Consider the following 14229-nt stretch of genomic DNA (forward strand, 5'->3'; position numbering starts at 1 on the left):
TTATTAAATCATTGAACACCCAAGTTCCGTGTGTCAAGATGTGTACTTACATCACCAATCGAGAAACACAAATCAATACACATGCACATGAATACATAAAATCCCTTTATAAGAACATTGAGGATAATGTCAAATGGCTCGAATGGAGAGGTAGCGTACTGCTTGAGTCAACCACATGAACATATCATGTGAATAGAAGATGTACCTTTATCCACAATTCACGTATTTGGTTGGAGCATGAAGATCACTATGTAGTATATTTGTGGGCCCATATTCATGAAGCATTTTCTATAATGCACTCTATATAGATATTAGACATGCATTAGTTTAAGATTCATGCACAAAATGCGGTCATGCATGTTAAGGCCATGTAAAAAAGTGCCAACCCATGATATAGTGAGCATTGGAAAATTAACTCCAAGGCATTCAACACCACAATCAACTCATTTGCGTATGAAGTAAAAAAAAATGTAAATTTATCTAATACTATTGATTTTATGTTTAGTTCAGAAACCTCATGAATCAAATGTTTTGTTGGCATGAAAATTTAACTTTGCTCGATGTAGGATGTGTAATAATCTATTACTACCCTTTATCATGCAACGGGCTTTTGTAAAACAAATTGTCAAAAGTATATGTGGATGCATATCCCTTCAGTTCTCATGGGTACGTGTCAAGTGAGTTATGTAATCACACTTGGTGGGTGTCACATGTGTGTTTTTTCCTTTGCCTAGAAATAGGTGCCCAATTATGTTATGCTATGTGGTTTAGCTAGAAATAATCAATGTTCCCCCCCTTATGGCCTCCCTTTTACGTTCCGTCTACAAGCAACTCACTATTTTCATGCGAGGCTCTTATCTTATAAGGAAAATAGTATACAAGTGTCACGATCCATAGTTAGACCAACTTCTCCCTTCGAAAATTTCGAAACAAACTATCATTAGAAAAAGATTGCCTATAACTCTAACATTTGTATAGGAGGTTGATTGCCTCAAATGCAACAAGGGAGTCACAACATCGAGATATGTTCATATTGATAAATCGATAACAATCTTTATGTGTAGCTAGCCATAGATGATAACATAATTGATTAACCCTTGGATTGTTTTAGGTCTCAAGTAAAACCTTTGTCAGCAAATCCCAAATGAAAAAGTTGTTCACCCCAATTTAGTTGCAACTACCATTTTTCTTTCGCATCAACACCTCTTCTCATTCAATCAACCTTTGGAATGTAACAAATAATTGTCCACCCTAGACCCACTAAATATAAACTTGTCCCTCAATTTTAGTGCAACAAACGAGTGTTTGTTAGATAAAGATCACTTTCTGTTATGTCTCACTTCATTCATACTAACCATGAGTTGGGTTTTCATGTTAATATTTCTTTTTATTTGATCAGTCTTGTGAGCTTAACCAAAACTTACTCGTTTAAGTTAGCATTAATAGCTCTAATGGATTTAACCATTTTTGCGAAGTAAAAATTCTCTTTCATTCCATCTCGTGATTGGGTTCCTTGTGATTTTGTGTCATTTTCTTTTTGGTGTGCAATGTGCCTCTTGTATTGTATAGTTGTTTTCCAACTCTACTTGTAGTGTGTCATGCAATATGTTTTGTAATGACAACACATATTAAGGCTCTTCTATTGCAATTTGGATTTGGGCTTCTTTAGCCTCTACATGTTGGGCATGTAGGGTTATTTGAGCTTCGACTAGAAAGGGTTGTGCCTTGGCTACTTTGTATCGTGTGCCTTGGCTAATTCGTATTGAATGAGACCTTCAAAATTCTATTGCGGGTTCATTTTCCTTTCCAATTTTGGCAACAATATCCATATGAATATTCCAAGATTGCAATGCATTTTGAAAAATCCACCCCATTGTGTAAAAGCAATGTTCAGAAGTTGCTTTTGAACTTTGAGTACCTAAAGGTTTTTATAACTTTGCAACTTTGGACATTGAATTATCATTCTTGAAATGAGTATTTGGATTAGATCATCATCGTGTGTTGAAGTTAGATGTGTTCTTACATATCATTTTATAATTTTGATATGTATGTGATTCCCATGAATTGGTATTTAATCCAACCCCTTGAAAAACCAATCCCCAAAATGATCCCTAAACCTCTCTTTTACAGTTAAGTTGCACGAAGTAGTTTTGATTTTTAGGTGATTCATGCTTGTCAAGTTGGCATTAGATGCCCAAGGATGATTTGTCCTTAGTGTGGCTTCCGTTTGCACGACACCCGAACACGTCTATGACTTGATGGAGTAACCCTCAAGTATGAGTAACCAATGTTTATACATGCTACTCGACAAACTATGAAAAGAACTTGCCACCAACTTAATTGGCAACATGGGTTGATGTTATACAAGCCCAAATATGGCAACAAACATCTATCGTAGACCCATGGCTCGTCTAGGATGCAATTCACTAACAAGCAAAATCCTGAGTCTAGGTGGCGAATGTGAAATTCTAATACACATACACATACATGCACAAATTTATGCATGAATTACAAAATCATATACATTCTTTAGATATTTTTTAATATTTTTTTAAAAACTTATATTGTTTTGTTATTGACAAAATTTCCAATGCTTATGAATAAGTTTTCATTTCTTTGAATGGTTTAGAATTTCTTGAAATTTTAATTTATTTTACAAATGCCAAAACCTTTGAAACCCTTATTGTAAATATTTTTGGCATTACATAAGTTTTATTTCACAGTAAAAAGATTTTTCTTTCTTCTTTGCCACAATTTCCAACAAAAGGTAAAAGTGGCTTTCGATGATATCAATGTCTAGCTGCATTCAGGACTTGCTAGCAGTGTCTTGATGCTTGTTGAAAAATAACAGGTTTTGTCAAGCAACCGTTTGCTATTATGTGAACAACGATTGCCTCACATATTTTGATCAAGGTGTCACACGACGATAGCCAAAATATGTATGAAAGCGACATGTAAAATAGTAGAGTATCTATAGATACTTAGAATATACATTGCTTGATTTGTTTATGTAATTCACCTAACTAATGGGAAGCACTTTTTTCTTGGAAAAACAAATGCTAGAAATACTAGCACTTCTCAAAGAATTTTGGAAATACCAAAATAATGGTAAATGTGCATGAAATACTAGCCCTTATATCACATGAGAAGTTCTATGTTTGGTTAGCACTTTAGGATAGTTATGGGTATTTCCAACATGAATAGGTCAAAATATAAAAAAATGTTGGAATTTCATGTACTTTGGCGATGTTGGTATTTCTAGCACATTACTGCGATCTTTGAACATTCTTGCAAAAGTAGTTCTTTATACGAAAAACAATAATCTCTAGTATCTACCATTGTTTCCAAGATTGTTGTAGACAAAGTCCTATTGCAAAATTATGGGAGTATTTGCCTATACTAGCAATTTGATGAACTAAGAAAAACTACACTATGTGGAACAACATAACCGTGTACGCATCCTCCTTTTATCATAACATTAGTGCCAATAATTTATGTTGAATCAATACACTAATTAAGAAATATGTTTATCCCTAGTTAAATAATTATTTATAGATAAGGTACACACAAGGTGTGTTCTAACTTCTACATGAGAGCTCTACATGAGAGAATGAAGATCAAGAGATAATCCCAAAGGTGTGTGCTGCATGAGAGCTCTTGCTCTTTATACCAGTTGGAAATCCAAATGGGTTCCTTTTACATTACAAGCCCAAATGGCATTGGTCGTTGTTACTTGAACTCGTACACATTAAGACAAATATTTTACATTAGAAATCATTAAGCCTTAAAACCAAAGAATATGTCATCATATTTGTAGGCATGATGGATATGTGGTGAAATACATGTACTGTTCTCATAGATTCACATAAACATCGTGGTCTCCAAATCAATCATGTTTGCAAAACTCATTAGTAAAAATATTGTGTCTCAAGCCTAAATTTATGAAGTAAGGCATCTTCTCCTCTAGTATGAACAGAAAAACAAGAACATGTAATAAATATTTCTTTGTAAATTGTGTTCCACATGTTGAGAAGGGATGGGTGACATATAGGCGAGTGATAGAACAAGATCAAATGAAAAGGTTATGATGGTTTAGTTCATGTCCCACATACAAAGGCGGCACAAACCTTTTAGACTATATATGAGACTCAAGAATCTCTTAACTCTGTCCCTTCGGGGACATCTGATAAAATTGGAACGATACAGAGAAGATTAGCATGGCCCCTGCGCAAGGATGACACGCACAAATCGAGAAATGGTCCAAATTTTTTCCTCGCTTTTCCTTGCTACCTCCTCTTGTTTGTTTATCGCTAGTTTTAGGCGTGGATTTTCATTAGATTTCAGTCGATCTAACCTTGCCTTCTTGCTTCTGTTAGAAATGAAACCTGAAGAGTAGAATAATATCTTCGTTACTTAGGTTTGAGTTGGAAGATCAAGAAATGAATCACATCTTGCTTGCATTGTTTGCAAAACAGAAATCTTAAGGAATGGAAAAGAATACAAATTTTCTTACTTGTTTTTTAGTAAGTGAAAGTTGGAATTAAGACTCAATTTCCTAGCTTAATCCTCTACAAAAGTGAGTTCTTTTTGGGCTGTTTTAGAATTGAGTTAGTTCAGTTCTCTACTGCCGTGTCTTGTCCGAGACAATATTAGTGATGCTTTTGCTTATTTATGAATTAGTAAAGGATGTTTTCTAATAACTTTATTAATACCTCTATAGTACCCCCTTGAAGCCAACATCTCTCTCCTTGCTACATTGAACAAGTACATGGACACCCCCATAAAATGAAAGAATTTCACTCCGATTCGAAATCAGAGATTGAACTTAGACGCAAACAGAAATAAGAAAGAACACACAATTTACGTGGAAAACCCTGATTTAGGGAAAAACCACGGAACAGAGATTTCACTATGAGAAATGACAGAATACAATCACAGAACAATGAAACCTGATTTGGTATGAGCATATACTGAAACCACGATTTCAGTCAAGCTCTTCAAACTCTAGCACACATGTGACTATTCCTTTCGAAGCTTCCGAAGCTTCTCTGTCTTTTTCTCTTTTGCTTCACACTTCTTTTCTTCTTACTTAGCTTCTGAGTACGTATACTCTTGCACAGCCACTACTGTGCAGAAAACCAGTCGTTCTCAGATTCACCGCACACACACTTCACGTTTATCTCTCAGATATATATATATATATATATATCTCACACCCTCACATACGTTATGTAGGTTTTCCCCCTTTTCTCACTATTTCACTCTTAGTGAGTTATCCCACATACAGGCGCACTACCAGGCCTGTCAGCATATATATACTAAGTCATTTTCTTCTTTGTATGTAGAAGACATATGTATATGTATATGTGTGTCTATTTGATTGAGTACGAATTTGACTCTCTCACCGAATTCGATCAGCTAACCCCCGATTCGGTTCTTCGCAACTGACTATTATTTTGCTTTCCGAATTTCGACCAAATTCGGTAATTCGGTTTTTCGGCCGATTTCAATAATTCGACTCTTTTCGGCTTTTCGGCCGATTTCGACCAGTCGACACTCAAGTCGACTTTTCGGCCGACTCCCCCGCAAGGAGGGACGCCTTTACACAACAAACTCCCCCTTCACTCCTGTAGGGGGAGAACCAACCAAGCCAATCTTATTCCTGCATGCAACAAGTTTTTCCATAGGCAAAACTTTTGTGAGCATGTCTGAGCCATTTTCTTCAGTGGGGATCTTAGATAGAGCAAACTCATTTTCTTCCACTCTTTCTCTTAACCAATGGTACCTTCTTTGAATGTGCTTTGTACGAGAGTGGTAGGTAGCATTTTTAGCCAGATGGATAGCACTTTGATTGTCACAATGAAGTAAGTACTTGTCTTGCTTCAATCCTAGTTCATTCAAGAACTCTCTCATCCAAATCAGTTCTTTTCCGGCTTCCACTGCAGCCATATACTCAGCCTCGGTGGTAGACAAAGCCACAACCTTTTGCAATCTTGATTGCCATGACACAGCTCCCCCTGAATACATCATCACATACCCTGATGTGGATCGGCTAGAATCTACATCACCCGACATGTCAGAATCTGTAAAACCTTCTAGTACAGGTTTCCCGGAGCCATATCTAAGACATACATTCGAAGTTCCCTTGAGGTATCTAAGAATCCATTTCACAGCTTCCCAATGCTCCCTTCCAGGATTTCCCATGTATCTACTAACTGTCCCGACAGCGAATGCAATGTCCGGCCTTGTGCAAACCATAGGATACATAAGGCTACCAACCGCAGAGGCATACGGCACTCTTCTCATCTCTGCCTTATCTTTCTCAGATTTCGGACATTGTCCTGAATTTAACTTACAGTCCATTGGCAATGGAGATCCGACTGATTTTGCATCGCGCATATTAAACCTTTGCAAAACTTTTGTCACGTATTTCTCTTGTGACAGCCATAGCAAGTTTTCAGTCCTGTCCCGGACTATATGCATTCCCAAAATCTGTTTTGCCGGTCCTAAGTCTTTCATGGCAAATGATTTGCTCAATGATTTCTTCAAGCTTGCAATCTTTTTGACATCCTGTCCAACAACCAACATATCATCCACATACAACAACAGAATAAGAAAGTCACCCTCATTATACCTTTTCACAAATACACAATGATCGGCTTGTGTTTTGTGGAATCCATGTTCCAACATGAAGGACTCAAATTTCTTATACCATTGTCGTGGAGCTTGCTTTAAACCATACAAGCTTTTCTTCAACCTACACACGAGATTTTCTTTTCCTTTTACCTCAAAGCCCTCCGGTTGTTGCATATAGATTTCCTCTTCTAGCTCACCATGCAAGAAGGCTGTTTTAACATCTAGTTGTTCGATTTCAAGATTCATACTAGCTGCCATACTCAAGACAGTCCGAATAGAGGTCATTTTTACAACTGGGGCAAAAATCTCATCGAAGTCAACACCCTTTTTCTGTTGGAAACCCTTTACGACGATACGGGCCTTATACCTGGGTGTACTACCATCTTCACCAGTCTTTAATTTGTAGACCCATTTGTTTCTAAGTGCCTTCTTACCATCAGGCAACTCCATCAACTCATAAGTTAGGTTCTCATGCAAGGAATCCATTTCTTCTTGCATGGCATTATACCATTTCTCCTTGTGTGCATCAGTCATGGCCTCTTCATAGCATTCTGGTTCCCCTTCATCAGTCAAGAGAACATATTGACTGGCTGGATATCTAGAAGAGACCTTCCTTTGTCTTCGTGGATATCTTCTCCCTTCAATAATTGGCTGATGGCCGTTTTCTTCCAGCAACTCATCTTCCGACTCTGACTCGTGTGTATCAGTCAGATGTTGGGTGTCGACCGACTCAGATTGTTGTTGGGTATCGACCGACTCAAATTCAATTTCATTAGCCGATTGTTGTGTGTGAGTCGGATCGACTAGTATTGACTCCATAGCAGTGGTCGATTTGGGAGACGACTCTGGTCTTTGTTGCTCCCAGTCCTCGATAGTCTTGTCTTCCATGAATATGACATCTCGACTTCTTATCACTTTCTTGTCACGGAGATCCCACATTCTGTACCCGAACTCGTCTTCCGAGTACCCCAAGAATATACAAGGTTTGGACTTGCTGTCCAGTTTTGACCTCTGATCTTTAGCAACATGTACATAGGCCAAACATCCAAACACCTTTAAGTGCTGATAAGACACATTTCTCCTTGTCCACACTCTTTGTGGTACATCCCCCTTCAAAGGCACTGATGGAGACCTGTTTATGAGATAAACAGCAGTCAACATTGCTTCAGCCCAATATGATTTTGGCAATTTTGCATGTGCCAACATGCTTCTTACCCTTTCCATTATGGTCCGATTCATTCTTTCTGCTAGACCATTTAGCTCAGGTGTCTTCGGCACCGTATACTCAAGTTTGATGCCTTGAGTCTTGCAATACATTTCAAATTGGCCTCTATATTCGCCACCGTTATCTGTCCGGACAGCCTTCAGCTTTTGTCCGGATTCTCTTTCTGCCCTGGCATGAAACTCTTTAAAGACCGACAACACTTGGTCTTTAGACACCAGCACATAAGCCCACACTTTCCTACTGAAGTCATCAATAAATGTGACAAAGTATTGTCCTCCACGATGAGATGGGGCATCAACATAACATACATCGGTGTGCACCAGCTCTAAGGCATGCTCTCTCCTCATTGGAGGCCTAGAGTGAAACGCTGTTCTATTTTGCTTTCCAGCGAGGCAATCCACACACCTTTCCAAATGCACTCCTTTCACCTCTGGTAGGAAATCCTTTTCCGCAAGGATATGCATTCCCCTTTCACTCATATGTCCGAGCCTTTTATGCCACAACTCACCATCTGAGCCAGCCACTACATTTGCTTCCTCTCGACACAACTTCCCATGCATTACATACAGTGTGTTCTGTTTTTGGGCTCGAGCCACGATCAGGCTCCCTTTACAGAACTTCCATGAACCATTTTGGAAGCCACCGCTGTACCCTTCATCGTCTAGCCGTCCAGCCGATATCAAGTTCAACCTGACATCCGGAACATGACGTACATCCTTCAACATTAACCTGCAACCTGTAGATGTTAGCAAGCACACAGTTCCTATGCCCACAATCTTGCATTCCCCGTCATTTCCCATCTTTACATGACCATAGTCACCCGCTGTGTAGGATGAGAAACATTCTCTTTTGGGAGTTAGGTGAAATGATGCACCGGAATCCACTACCCATGAGCTCTCAGCACTTGCAAGATTCACACTAGCTTGTTCACATATGAACAACATCTCTTCCTCACTAGTTACGATGGCTGAGGTATTTTTATCATCGGAGATTTTTCTAGGTTCGGTCTCATCAGCCATGCCTTTGTCCTTCCTAAGATGTCGACAATTCTTTTGGAAGTGACCAGGCTTCCCACAATAAAAACATGTAGGTCTTCCTCTAGATTTCGACCTAAACCTATCCCCATTTTCTAGACTTCTATGTTCTCTTCTACCTCTACTAAATTCTTGGGTCACATTAGCCTCCGATTGAGATAAAGTACTTTTATCCTTTCTTCTTGTCTCTTCATTTAGAATACTCGTTTTTACTACTTGTAAGGATAAGTTGTCTTCTTTACATGAAGTGCTGAGTGTTACTATTAGGTTTTCCCAACTATCGGGTAGAGTACATAATAAAAGTGTGGCCTGCATACAATCATCTAGTGGGAACTTTGATGATGCTAACTGATTCACTAGTCCCATAAACACACTAATGTGCTCTACTATACTCTCCCCATCTACATACTTCAGTCTCACTATCTTCCTCATCAAGAAGGTCTTATTTAAGGCATTTTTCCTTTCATAGAGGGCGGAAAGCTTATGCCATAGCTCGAAGGCATTTGTGTCACTCGCTACATGTTGTAGGACACTAATGTCTACACATTGTCTTATGGTCGCCACTGCCTTCCTATTTAGGATTCTCCACTCCGAATCTATTACCCCCTTTGGTATATCCTTGTTTTCTATGGGCTCATACAAGTCTTTTACTATTAGGAGATCTTCCATTTTGATCTTCCAATCTGAATAGTTCTGTGCGTTCAAGACAATCATCCCAGGAAAACCACTCACGCTCCCTTCCATCTAGAACCTTCGGCTCTGATACCAGTTTGAAAGAATTTCACTCCGATTCGAAATCAGAGATTGAACTTAGACGCAAACAGAAATAAGAAAGAACACACAATTTACGTGGAAAACCCTGATTTAGGGAAAAACCACGGAACAGAGATTTCACTATGAGAAATGACAGAATACAATCACAGAACAATGAAACCTGATTTGGTATGAGCATATACTGAAACCACGATTTCAGTCAAGCTCTTCAAACTCTAGCACGCATGTGACTATTCCTTTCGAAGCTTCCGAAGCTTCTCTGTCTTTTTCTCTTTTGCTTCACACTTCTTTTCTTCTTACTTAGCTTCTGAGTACGTATACTCTTGCACAGCCACTACTGTGCAGAAAACCAGTCGTTCTCAGATTCACCGCACACACACTTCACGTTTATCTCTCAGATATATATATATATATATATATCTCACACCCTCACATACGTTATGTAGGTTTTCCCCCTTTTCTCACTATTTCACTCTTAGTGAGTTATCCCACATACAGGCGCACTACCAGGCCTGTCAGCATATATATACTAAGTCATTTTCTTCTTTGTATGTAGAAGACATATGTATATGTATATGTGTGTCTATTCGATTGAGTACGAATTTGACTCTCTCACCGAATTCGATCAGCTAACCCCCGATTTGGTTCTTCGCAACTGACTATTATTTTGCTTTCCGAATTTCGACCAAATTCGGTAATTCGGTTTTTCGGCCGATTTCAATAATTCGACTCTTTTCGGCTTTTCGGCCGATTTCGACCAGTCGACACTCAAGTCGACTTTTCGGCCGACTCCCCCGCAAGGAGGGACGCCTTTACACAACATAAAAATCATGTGGATTCATAAGGAAAGGCATGCATAAGGAATCAACTATTAAACCATTGGCTCATGTGAAGATTTTGTTATTGCTCAACCAACGTGCTTGCTTATAGTGCTACCTAGGGGAGGGGGTGATGCAAGTTTTAAAAAACTTAACTTGCACCCTAAAAACAACATGGTGCACACCTATGAAAACATCTACGTAAGTTGCATACATGTCCATGGACATAGTTTTCCACAACTACAACATTGCTTACAATTAAGGTTTATTAGCCATACTTTTGGATGTTCGGTTACTTGGTTGCGATGCTGCAACCATATGCATATTTTTTTCAACTCTATTAAAGTTTGGGCTCTATGAACAATCTCATTGACTGTCAAGTGTTAACCAAGCTCAAATTGTCTCCACATGGTCCTTTCAAGAAATCGCTATGGTTGTCTCCACATGCATGTTATATTTCTCATGATATTTCCATAACATAGCTATACTCACTTCTGTGAAGCAGCTTCTAGTACCAATCTTGAATAGACTATGTGGGGTTTCATCTCTTCTTGAGGTTCCCACCCCTAACTCGATAATATAATGCATTACAAAAGAAGTATTATCCATCATGCTATATAAATATATATACATACAACATATTGGATAAAACAACTGTTAATTTATTTCGTTACGAGGATGACACTGTAGTCAAGCCTAATGGCTTTACCATACCGATTCAGATTGAAGGAAGAGATGATGATGCATATATTAAGTATTTTCATGACTCTTTTAACACGGTGTGCTTGAGATTGTTTATAAGGAGCCAAAAAGACTCAGTGGAATAAATCACTTCATGTATCATTTTGAACATAATAGCTTTTAAGAGTACTTAGGATGTATTCTATGCATCCTTTGATCTTTAAAAATGGTTGGATGCATGTCACATAATCTCACATTGTTGATTTTCCTAAAATATTTTTTCATCGCAATTACAAAAAGCCTCCACATATTAAGTTCTAATTGTACCAATCATGGTGGCATCTAATATGATCACCATTTCAGAATAATGCTACAATTGGGTGAAAATAATAGAGGATGTGGATTATGCTTAATCTAAATGTCTAACCTTGAAAAATTACACCGTATGGAACATGATAATCATGCATGCATCCCCCTTTTATCGTAGAATTAGTGGTAATAATTTATGTCCAAGGCATTTAATTTTGAGGAGAAGAATCCACATTAAGCAATAGTTATGGCGTGCACAATTTTCTGCACAATAATAATCCCTTTGAGCCAAGGCCCAAGCTTGACCTTCCAATTGTGTCATCGATATACCACAGGTCACTTAGTCTTATATTAGAGTACAACTAATAGATTCAAAAGGATGCTTGCTACCATTCCCAAATGGTTTGCCTGTAATGGGCATGTATTTACTTAATACTCTTTCCAAGCTTACATAAACCCACTTGTTTTATGGCCAAACCTACATATGAAGAGTCCAAGACCTACACAAAAGACATGGCATTGGATGGTAAGGTTTGCATAGACATTTCAATGTAAGCCAATTGTTTAAGCCAAATTATTATATGCACTAATTATTCACATTTTATAAATAGGTGGTTGTTCATTTCGAAGTCAAGGCGATTGTTCAATATATTTTCCACATTCAGTTTATTCACTCTTTGGGGATTGACTAATGGTGGTTGGTGTTAAACAAGATAAACTTAGGGGATTAGGGTGAATAAAGAAAACAAGTGCAATTGTTTCACCCTTGAACTTTAAGTGCTATGAGAACCAACTTGTAATGTGCACATCACTTGTATATAAAATAGACTCAAAAACTCATGATGAACAACTCTCCAAGAAAGGTTATTAATATGTACACAAGGTAAGTTCCAAATATATTAAAGGGGATCATTAGTTATATTTGAAATCCACATTCCACAATCACTAAATAACATTGTTGCAATTCAAGCTTACTTGTTCACAATATGTCATTGTTGCAATATTTGATGATTCATTCATGATATGAAGGTGTTTTGCTTTGATGCTATGCTAGTCCATTGCATGACAAGTCATACAATTATGTTAGATTTTTTGTTCATCGGTAATTCTACATCATGAACTCTTCAAGAAATTGAAATCAATATTATATGTTAAAGTTTTTGTATCTAACCTAATTGTGTTGTATGAACCAAACATATGAAACAATATTTAGCTAATCGTAACTAACGACAAGAAGTTGCACCATATATATGACCTCCTCCTTAATAATGTTAGTGGTATTTTGAGCAATGCATTTTAGGAGTAATCAACGTCTTTTGGCATTAGCTCTAGAGCTATAATTGAGTAATTAACATCTTTTGGCAGTGAGAGTTTTTAATTAAGAAAATAACCTTATGTGAGTAATCTTCTAATTTGAAGATGACACCTTATATTTGGAAGTTACTAGCAACTATTTGATTTGTGTAGTGTTACAATTTGCGATATCACATGAGAAAGCATGAGAAACAATCCTTGCGTGCCATGTTTCCTTTCTCGTAATAACTAACCCAAATCTAAATGGCAAGTATTGAGTTGATGACTTTATTTTACTTCAATTTTTATCAACACACCCACTTAATATGGATTGCTCTATATTATTAATCTCCGACCAGAATATTATTTTATTTATATAGAATCGTACACAACGAACTAATCCATCTTAAGAACATGAATATATCTTCCAAATAATTCAACATTTTTATATACATTCAAATACTCATAGTTTCAATGCCTTGAAAATACGTTTTAAAACATGGTTCAATTGTGAAACAATCTCTAGGAAATACGAATGGTTGTAAATGCTAATCATAACCTCGATACTTGAATAATGTAATTAAGTTAAGAGCTCATAAGATATTGAGTCAAACATAATCATGCTTCGAGATATACAAGGTTCTTCCCTTAACAAGTGTTTGAGCATTTGAGTTTTGGAAAAAATTATCAAAAGAAAATGTAGCAAATCAATGTTATTGGTCCAATTTAAAATGTTGCATTCTTTTATGTTTTCTGATCTAGCTCATGACATACATTCACAACATCTATGATGTTATATTCTTAATATGGTTAAAGATACGTGTAGGTTTTTATTGTGAGGAATTAATGCACAATAAACTCTTAACCAAGAAATTGTAGTTGTAAGACACATAATCTTCATATGTATTTCAATTCATGAGTCGCGAGCATTTGAGCATCTTATCACTTATTGATTATTTCATAAATTATTTAAATATCGCACATCAATGTTGTATTAGTTTCTACATGTATGTGGCAAACATTACATGTAAAAATATAATGCCAACCATTATCGCCAGTCTATACAACATTCATCAACATGTTATTTATGTTTTTTCATTTATTTTCATCATATTCGAATTTGTCTTGAATACAAATGGTCATCAAACTCTCTTTTGAAAACGTCAACAGTGTAAGTTGGTTGCAGTTGGTTTAAACTACATCGAAATCACATATTCGTTTTGGATTTGGAATGCAAGACTTCTAAAGAGACAAAAAGAACACGTTTTCAATCCGACTCCTTAAATGCGAGGGGAGCTAAGAGGATAATTACCCTCGACAAGAAGAAAAGAGATGAAATTTATATGTTGATTTTTGACAAATGCCTTCGAGTTGGGGGGGGGGGGGGGTTGTTACGAGGGGTGTTTTGGGGAATAAAGAAAATGGAAGGGTATTTTGGGAAATAAAAGAAAATGGAAGA

The 14229-nt window shown here is 37.2% G+C and overlaps 1 non-coding gene across 1 annotated transcript; it reads left to right on the plus strand.

Annotated features, from left to right (window-relative positions):
• The first annotated feature begins 4167 nt into the window (after positions 1-4167).
• LOC147859940 (U6 spliceosomal RNA) lies at positions 4168-4270 on the plus strand. The gene has a single exon (XR_015530297.1). It is a non-coding gene; the product is annotated as a U6 spliceosomal RNA (small nuclear RNA).
• The last annotated feature ends 9959 nt before the right edge of the window (positions 4271-14229 follow it).

Source organism: Azolla caroliniana, unplaced genomic scaffold (assembly GCF_043228905.1).
Source record: "Azolla caroliniana isolate FFs.n. ecotype wild unplaced genomic scaffold, voAzoCaro1.0.p SCAF_9, whole genome shotgun sequence".
Classification (NCBI taxonomy): domain Eukaryota; kingdom Viridiplantae; phylum Streptophyta; class Polypodiopsida; order Salviniales; family Salviniaceae; genus Azolla; species Azolla caroliniana.